We start from the raw sequence: 8554 nt of genomic DNA on the forward strand, positions 1-8554 counted from the left end.
GTGCAAATAGGTCATTCGCAACTTATGTAGATTTAAAACACTCCCTTTGGCCGTTGCGAATTTCGTACTTCCCGCACTTGTAACGTAAATAACTATTAAATTTAATAATGTTTGTACAAAGTAATTATGCAACATTACGCATTTTCAAGACCTATAAAATTTGGTACATATTTATTGTCGATTATAAAACAGTGCTGTTTTTTTATTAAAAATAATTATTTCACCATTGGGGAGTTTTTGCTTTAAATGGTATCACTCGCCTGCACGCAAGCTTTCAAAACGTCCGCCATACGAGTAGCATTGTCACAGTTTGTCATAAGTCTTAGGTCAAATTCTCTCTATCAATAACAACATCTTAACTCTTTGATCTTTTCATTAAGTTCAATTATCAAGATTAAAATGTCAAATGAAACAATTACAAAAAGATAGCTTAGCTTATACTTAGTCAGGTCATAAGTTGTGTCACAAAGGTCTTGATTTGACTAATAAAAAAGCTATAGGTCATTTCCCCTATTATTCATATGTATGGGCAGAAAGCTTGTTTAATGCTGAATTACCTACAATATAACTTAACGTAATTTGATCTCTCAGTTTTGCATAATTCTATGTAATATTTGGAAAAATGTTATAAAAAAACATGCATAAAATAAGTGACCTGTTCAAGGTGATGTTTACATAGTTGAATCTTACATGAAACAAAAGCCGGATCTTTTATCTTTCTTAAAATATATAAAACATGTGTATTGGATTGCTAAATTTCAACTGTACGTGTTTTACCAAACCTACTCGTTGGATGTCAGTCAAAAATTTGCGTGTAACCGAAAAATACTCCAAGTTTGAAGAGTAATAGCTGAAGTACAGACTAAAAGCTACTAAACTAAACTAAAAGCTGGTGATAAAATAATTTTCTAATAAAGTAGGCTCATAGAAATAAACAATTGTACCTATTTTCTTACTGTGACTGATTTTTACTCCCTTTTGTAAAGTATAATATTTCACGAACCAGCCGCGTATTTGCGTTAAACGACAATCCCAAAGTAAACAAGTAGTAAATAAAGACGCCATCTAAATTATAAACCAATTATATTATGTTTTGATCAGTATAAAATAAGCTTTCATGGCAAACTTTTTTTGTTTTGTCAAAATGTCTGTGTTACATTTTATCAGTCAAACCTTTGTGACAGAAGTTATGCCCTAACTAAGTATATACTCATAATAATTTTATGGTTTCAACATACAGAAAATATGCTTTTATTGTGCAAAACGTTTTGAGTTCATGTGTGAAGCGTCGTTCAGTACTATTTTTTTAATTCGCTCTGGTAATTTATTATAAATTTTGGCACCTATTATCCTTAAGGACTTCCCTGACATCTGAAGTCTATGCGCAGGTTTTCTTCTCGCTGAGTGGATCTTGCTTGTAAGGAACTCATCGGAGTTCTTTCTTACATATTTATCTATCTCAAATATAAAGAGCGAAGGTACAGTCATCACTTCACAAATAGCTGCCGTGCAAGTGCGTCTTCGGGGACTCGGGATATCAACCTAATTACCTCTTTTTTAGGATGGATGGTCGGTCCCTATCAGCCGTTAGGCCCCAAATGTCAATTACTCTCGTTAGGATTGCATGGAAATATGCATAGTATGCTGTCAACAGGCTTTGTTCCGACAACGTATGCTTTCAGACATGCTATAGCGTAGTAGGCAGAGTTTAGTTTTCTACTGATCGCCTCTATGTGCTAGCCCCATTGCAAACCGCTGTCGAAACATAAACCAACATAACGAGCATAACTTAGGGGTTCTAATGCCCGTTAATCTGAACCCCGTTAACAGACAAATCTAGCTGTAGCTGTACCTTACAATAAAGTGAGAATTGGAGGAGGTTTGTTTCCTCGATATTAATACCTTTTTTGGTATAGAGATATTTTCAATCCCGACATTCCCTAACGATAACTAATTTGACCATGAAGAGGTAACATACTGCTATAAAATCCGTAATAATAAACTTAGGCATTGTGATAAGTTACTATTTCATTTGAAATTCTAAATAAAATTTGCGCCAGCATTTGGTTATAGATTAAACTCTCCAGGACAATTTGTCAGGTCTAGTAACGACAAGTAACATCGATCAAGCTTAATACTCTATCAATCGGTCTTTCAAGACGTCTTTATTGCAAAGTCTGATCGATACGAATAAAAGATTAATATTTACGAGAAATCGTGTAGTTCAGCAGGTATAATCTTAAAACGCTTAAGGTCTTACCTAATAGTTTGTTTCTTTAATTAAACCTAGAAAAGGCTCCGTAATTCCAACTATAAACTCAACCTACGTTAAACTGAATACATTTAACATTTAGTAAATTAAAAGTTTATTAGTATGATCCTCAAGAGAATATAGTACCATCACAAATAATTTCTGCTTTTTTCATCGTTTGGTCCAACCCATAACGTACGCCAATTCCTTGAGTTTACCCTCTTCGTGGAAGCAATATCTGTTTAAGTGAAATGAAAGTTTTAACATTACATTTTATCTTTGCAGGCGACTTGATAATTTATACAAAGCCACATCAGGTTCTTAAAAACTTTTATTAATCCAATAAGCTAGAAATACTTACTAGAACTAGTAAAATATTTTTACGATATAATAAAAAGTATACCTCACATAGTAGGTACGTCATATCCGGCACACGTTAGATGGGTCGTTCTGCCGTTTCGTGCCGATTTGGCGTCCGAGCCCGAATCAAGTGTCAAAATTACTATTGTATATTAAACAAGAGATTATTTTTAAAATGTATGTTTACGTGATACGTCCACCGCCCTAGCCTCTGATATCTTTAAACAAATTATTGGAGCAAGTAACGGGAACAAAACCATCAGTGAAGACTATCATGTCTAAACTAAAGGAAATATACGGTGATAGAATATTGATAAGTAAAGTGAAATCACATAAATCTGTCATATGCTTCCGTGATACTGAGGACAAGATCCTGAATGAGCCATGGTACACCTCAAAACTGAATGATGAGAATGAAGAACGCTTACAAATCGTTACAGCTGTAGCGATGATAATTAAGATGCGCAGTCATGTGTCTACGAGATAAGTCATTGCCCTCCCAGTGGCACATTTCTTGACGATGCAGAGCACGTGATTCCTGAATCTTTTAATGTATTTCTAGAGTTGCTTCTTACCAAAAAAAAAGATGAAAAAAAAAAATATTTCTTTGGGGCATTCTATCATCAGTATAATCCGCCCATAAAGTTTTATTTCTTCTGTTCTTCAGGACGATGCTTTGTTATCCACAGAATATAAATCAAGGAGCTTGTTGGATCTTCTGGCTAATTTGGGTTTTAGTGTTTTTTACTATCATGCTACAATGCTCGAGTTGTCTGTAATTTACGTTCACCCTCATGATGCTATATCACCAGATACTTTTATGCAGTCTGTGTTTGGCAATGCCGATTTGAATGTAGCAATTCTAGACAGTCTCAACACGTTCAACAGCATGGGAGGCCTTTCATGTATTACACCTGCAAATTCAGTACCCGCTGGAAAGGAGATACAAAAATTAACAAAAGCTCCCATCTCTAAAGAAACTGGATCATAGGGAGTTCTGCAACAACTAACATTTATCAAACTCGCTAAGAGAAGACATGAACATCCCCTGCACCTAAATATCCCGGTACTGTCTGATTTGTCATGGATATGTGGCAAGTGGCTCGAGATCTCAAACATCCCTGAGTGGAAAGGCTTCACGTGAAATCATCTAGTGAAGACGATCCTAAGCTCAAAAGTGTTGTTGTGAGACTTGGCTGACTTCACATGTTAATGTCGCTTCTTGGGTGCATTGGACAAATAATGTCAGGAATTGGCCTAAGCCACTGTTAGTAAATCTTATGTAGAAAGTTGTATCACAAGTAATCAAATCAAAAATCATTTATTTCGAACAAAAGTCCATAATGTGTTAGTAACATACTAATCTAGCTTTAGTACAAACGTAATATTAAAACCTATAATTGCACCTTGTGCTTCGACCACGTTGAGTCCAACCGTTCGGTCAACGTCCACAGAATGGTATTTGAGCTGGCGCACCACCGCCTCAACAGCGAGCTACACCGCTTCTTGATGATCGCGTGAAAGCCATCGATCCGTTCCTCCGTGAATACACCCGAGTCGCTACAGTGTTGCGGCAGCCCGAACAACAACCAGTATAAACCAAGTCAAAATTATATTCGTACAGATATGAGCAAACATTTGAAAAAGGTACCTTAACATCCCTCCTCCCACCTTCACCCTCGATAACTCTTAGTATGTTTATCTGAACACCACAAGGTATAATTGTACCAATTGACAAAACTACTCGAATTTTTTTCCCCTGATTGCCCATATTCGGCTTTATTTGACGTGGCCAACTTAATTTTATATATAATAAAAAGGAGGCAACGCAAATCTTTTTAATTTTCAATGGATCCACATGGGGTTTTAGGGTTCCGTAGTCAATTAGGAACCCTTATAGTTTCGCCATATCCATCTGTGGGTCTGTCCGTTCGCGGCTTTGCTCCGTGATCGTTAATGCTGGAGAGCTGAAATTTGGCACGAATATATAAATCAGTTACCCCGACAAAGTAACTAGAAGGAAAAATAATTATGGGTGGCTCTACACGGAAAGTGGAGATGTTTTTTTTTTCGGTTCAACCCTTTAGTGTGGGGTGTCGTTGGATAAGTCTTTTAAAAAGTTTAAGGATCTTCAAACCTTTTTTTTGATAAAAGTAATATTTTCAGATATAATCGCTCTGAAAGAAAATAATGTGTTTCCCCCTCTATTGAACCCTCTAACTTCTGAACTTTGGGTCCAAAAATAATGAATAAATATTATATTCCAATATTCTTGGGTAACTGAATTTAAAAACTAACTTATTTATTTTTCTTTATACAAAATAATTCATTGGTACATAACCGACAGTATAACGTAACTGCGTCTATTTCATCGACGCCTTCAGGATTCCAATAGAGACGACGACAGTCTTCGCAAAAACGGCTCAGGAACGCTTCGGCTCCAGTTTCATTTCGTCATCTCCATAAATCGTCCGCAGTGTTATGTCGTCACCCTACAATTCCTAATTCGTAACCTTCCTAACTCGTCCACTTTCTTATATCGTCAATACCCCATTTTGTCTAAATTCCTATTTTGACCATAGTGCCAACTCGTCCAATATCTGATATCGTCAATATACCATTTTTGTCTACGTTCCTATTTCGACCAAAGTGCCAATATTTGACTGACTTTGACGACTCCGTCGATTCTAAAACCATAGCGAGCATCCAAAAGTCCCAAGCCTAACTATTACTATGCTATGTAGTTGACGAGTTGGCACTGTGGTCTAAATAGGAATGTTGACGAGTAAGCACTATGGACGAATTAGGAGTGTTGACGAATCGGCACTGTAGTCTAATTAGGAATATAACCAAGTTACTACAGTGGCCCACGTAAGAAAGCGGGCGAGATAAGAAAGTGACGATATAGGAATGCTGGCGAATCGGAGCAGTAGACCAAATGCGAATGAGAACTACTTAAGAAGTTGACGAAATGAAACTAAGGCCGAAGCGGTCCTGAGCCGCAAAAACCTGTCGCCATCATTCCCTCATCCGTAAGAGGTACCGTATTATTTGGCAATACTTCAAAGAATAAATCGGTATATATTACTTGTGGGAGTCTTAAGCAATACAATGTACAACTCATATTTTCAACCTTAAATCCAAACAACCATTTTGTGAATTTACCTATGCAATTTGAAATTCATAATAAAATGTACAATAATAGTGATTGGAATAAAACGGTTCAAATCGCGTATATTGAAATTGACTCTAATTCCTGACTTCTTTCCCGATTATTTTTATTTAGTTGCCCGTGATCATGGGACCTGGAAAGGGTTCGAAACGTCGGGAATTAGACTCAGTTTCAATATACGCAATTTAAACCGTTTAAATTGTTTTATTCCAATGAATACTAATCGCGGAAGTATAAAAAGTTATCATAATGATAATGAATTACGAAGAACTTAGCTGACCTTTATGTAAACAATAAAATCTAGTTTTTTTACAGATATTTACATTTGTGCACGGGCATTTTCATTTTTAGGGACACCCATTTAGCTCAATTGTCGAGAAAAAGTTAACTCGATGATCAGTTTCGTGACGACAATTAAGCATGAAATATTTATGTAAATCAACTTTTTCCACATTTTTACATTACAATAACGCGTATTATTTATGAATCGAACACAAAAAAAATGTTTTTGTTGAAATTTAAAGCTTAATTTGTCGTCACGAAACTGACCATCCAGTTAACTTTTTCTCGACAGTTAAGCTAATTGGGTGTCCCAGAAAGTGAAATTGCCCCACACAAATGTGAACAAGGTAACAAGACTAATATCTTTCTAAGCCATAACCTTAATCAAAAAATAGAATAGAAACATTTATGGATCATTAAGTATCTCATGCAAGGACAACTAATTACGCAGGAAACTTCTCAAAAGTAAACATGACCAACTTACTTGCTCGAAAAATGGCAATGTTTTATCGAAAAAATCATACTCGTAGCAATGATTTCAACCGTACGTTGCATTGCAATTTTATGGAGACTATTAGGATTCTTAGAGAAGATTTTATTAATGATGTTTTTTTTTTATTCATTTCGTTGCGTTTTCAAAAATAACCGATCGTATAAATAAAACAGACATTCAAAACGACATTTTCTTTCATTTCATTGACAGGTCGGAGTCGGACACTTGATGTCAATTAAAAAAAAAATGCTTACCAAAAAGTTCTAATACAAATTATGCGGTATTTTTCACGAGTAAGCCTTTTTCAATGTGATAGCTTTTGTAGCACGAAAGGCACAGTCCAACATCGCAATCAGGACACAATATAGTCGTATCTTTTCTTTTTTTATATACATTCTGGCATCTTACGCACCTACGCCGTTTTATGACGCCTCCATCATTGCGATCTAACTCAATGGGCATATGAGTCCCTTTTGTCTTTCCACTTTAATATACAAATCCCTTTTTTATTATAACGGTAGATTTTACCACCTCGTGATAGTTTTTTACCAGTTACTACGACTGGATTATTTTTTCTGTTTGATTGAAGAGTACCAGTGCAATATATTTTTTTTAATAATTGCTCTTCAGCTAAATTGCTAAAAACGTTATTGTAAAAGTTGTCCATGTAGACGGAATGTCCGGCATTTAGGTAACCATTTAATAATTTCAAAACAACTTTATTTACATGGCCATTGCCACCAACTTCTTTATCAGATTTACCCTTGTACATGTGTATTTTGTGAACCAGGCCTTCAGGGTCAGCAAGAACGTATAGTTTTATACCATGCTTGTGCCTTTTATTTTTAAGTACCTGGGCGACCGAGCTTTGCTCGGTTATAACTATTTATTGTAATATGGTGGTGTATAGGTGATAATCAGTGATCGGCACGACCCGTGACGCACCGCGGGATTGCGAGCAGAAATCATAATATGGACATGATTAGATTATAACATAACTCCGTGATTTTGTTAAATAGAATAATTTTAATGTATGATATATATTTGCAAATATACGATAAAGTGTTCAATAAGCTTATAAAATGTATAATTAATTATTAAATAAAAAATTGATATATTTCGAATGTTGAATATTTCAATTTGACAGATTGTGAAATATTAAGTAGCGGCACGTAATTTTGCACTCATACAAAATACGTAAGTGTTAAAACGGTGTAACCATTTCAAGTGCAACTAAACCCTTCGACCGACTACCTGGCTTATCGAAGGTCATTTGCGAATTTTCTATTGTTTGCGTTTGTTTAAACTGGTGCGGTGCAAAAAAGACGGCTAATTGAAATGCCTAAATAAAGAGTTAATGCCATCCTTTTCTAGTTTACTGATAAGGATTGCAAATATTTTCTAATGGCGAATATGTTTACTTATGTTCGTCGGTTCATTAAGTTCGCACGTGTTGTTAAAGTTCCTTATTATCTCAGTGTTTATTTCAACGACTTTGGCTTGTTTTACGGACTCGATAATCTCTTATGTTACACTAACTGGACTTCCTATTGGCTGCTGATTGGACAAAGTGAACTGTTGCTCGTTGGTGTCCTGAATATGACGCGTAGGAGAACTCGGACCTTTCCTCGAACGAACGAACTTGATGTCATTTTATTTAATGGTAAAAATCATTCATCTTCCTGTGTGGAATACCTTTATGTACTATAATCGGAAATACTGACTTCCTAAAAAGACCGAAATCTCGGGGCATATCCATGTTAACATAATGATTGAGGTCATTGACACCGTGCGACACGGGTCGTGCCGATCACTGGTGATAATCTTAACTAAATTTTTTTACTAAATTAAATTTGTCTAAAACAATAAAAATTTAAAAAAATATATATAAACTTGAACATATAAAAAAAAAACAAAAGTTAGTCACCGGGCGAGATTCGAACCCGTCACACTCGTTTCTAGCCGTCCGCGTCTCAACCCGCTGGACCAGACGGAC

At 35.7% G+C, this 8554-nt stretch overlaps 1 long non-coding RNA gene across 1 annotated transcript; it reads right to left on the minus strand.

The window, feature by feature from the left end:
- Positions 1–2564: 2564 nt before the first annotated feature.
- On the minus strand, positions 2565–6792 carry LOC133518799 (uncharacterized). The gene is made up of 2 exons (XR_009799534.1): positions 6550–6792; positions 2565–4578 (listed from the first exon to the last, which is right to left on the minus strand). It is a non-coding gene; the product is annotated as an uncharacterized LOC133518799 (long non-coding RNA).
- Positions 6793–8554: the final 1762 nt, after the last annotated feature.

Source organism: Cydia pomonella, chromosome 1, assembly GCF_033807575.1.
Source record: "Cydia pomonella isolate Wapato2018A chromosome 1, ilCydPomo1, whole genome shotgun sequence".
In the NCBI taxonomy this organism is placed as follows: Eukaryota; Metazoa; Arthropoda; class Insecta; order Lepidoptera; family Tortricidae; genus Cydia; species Cydia pomonella.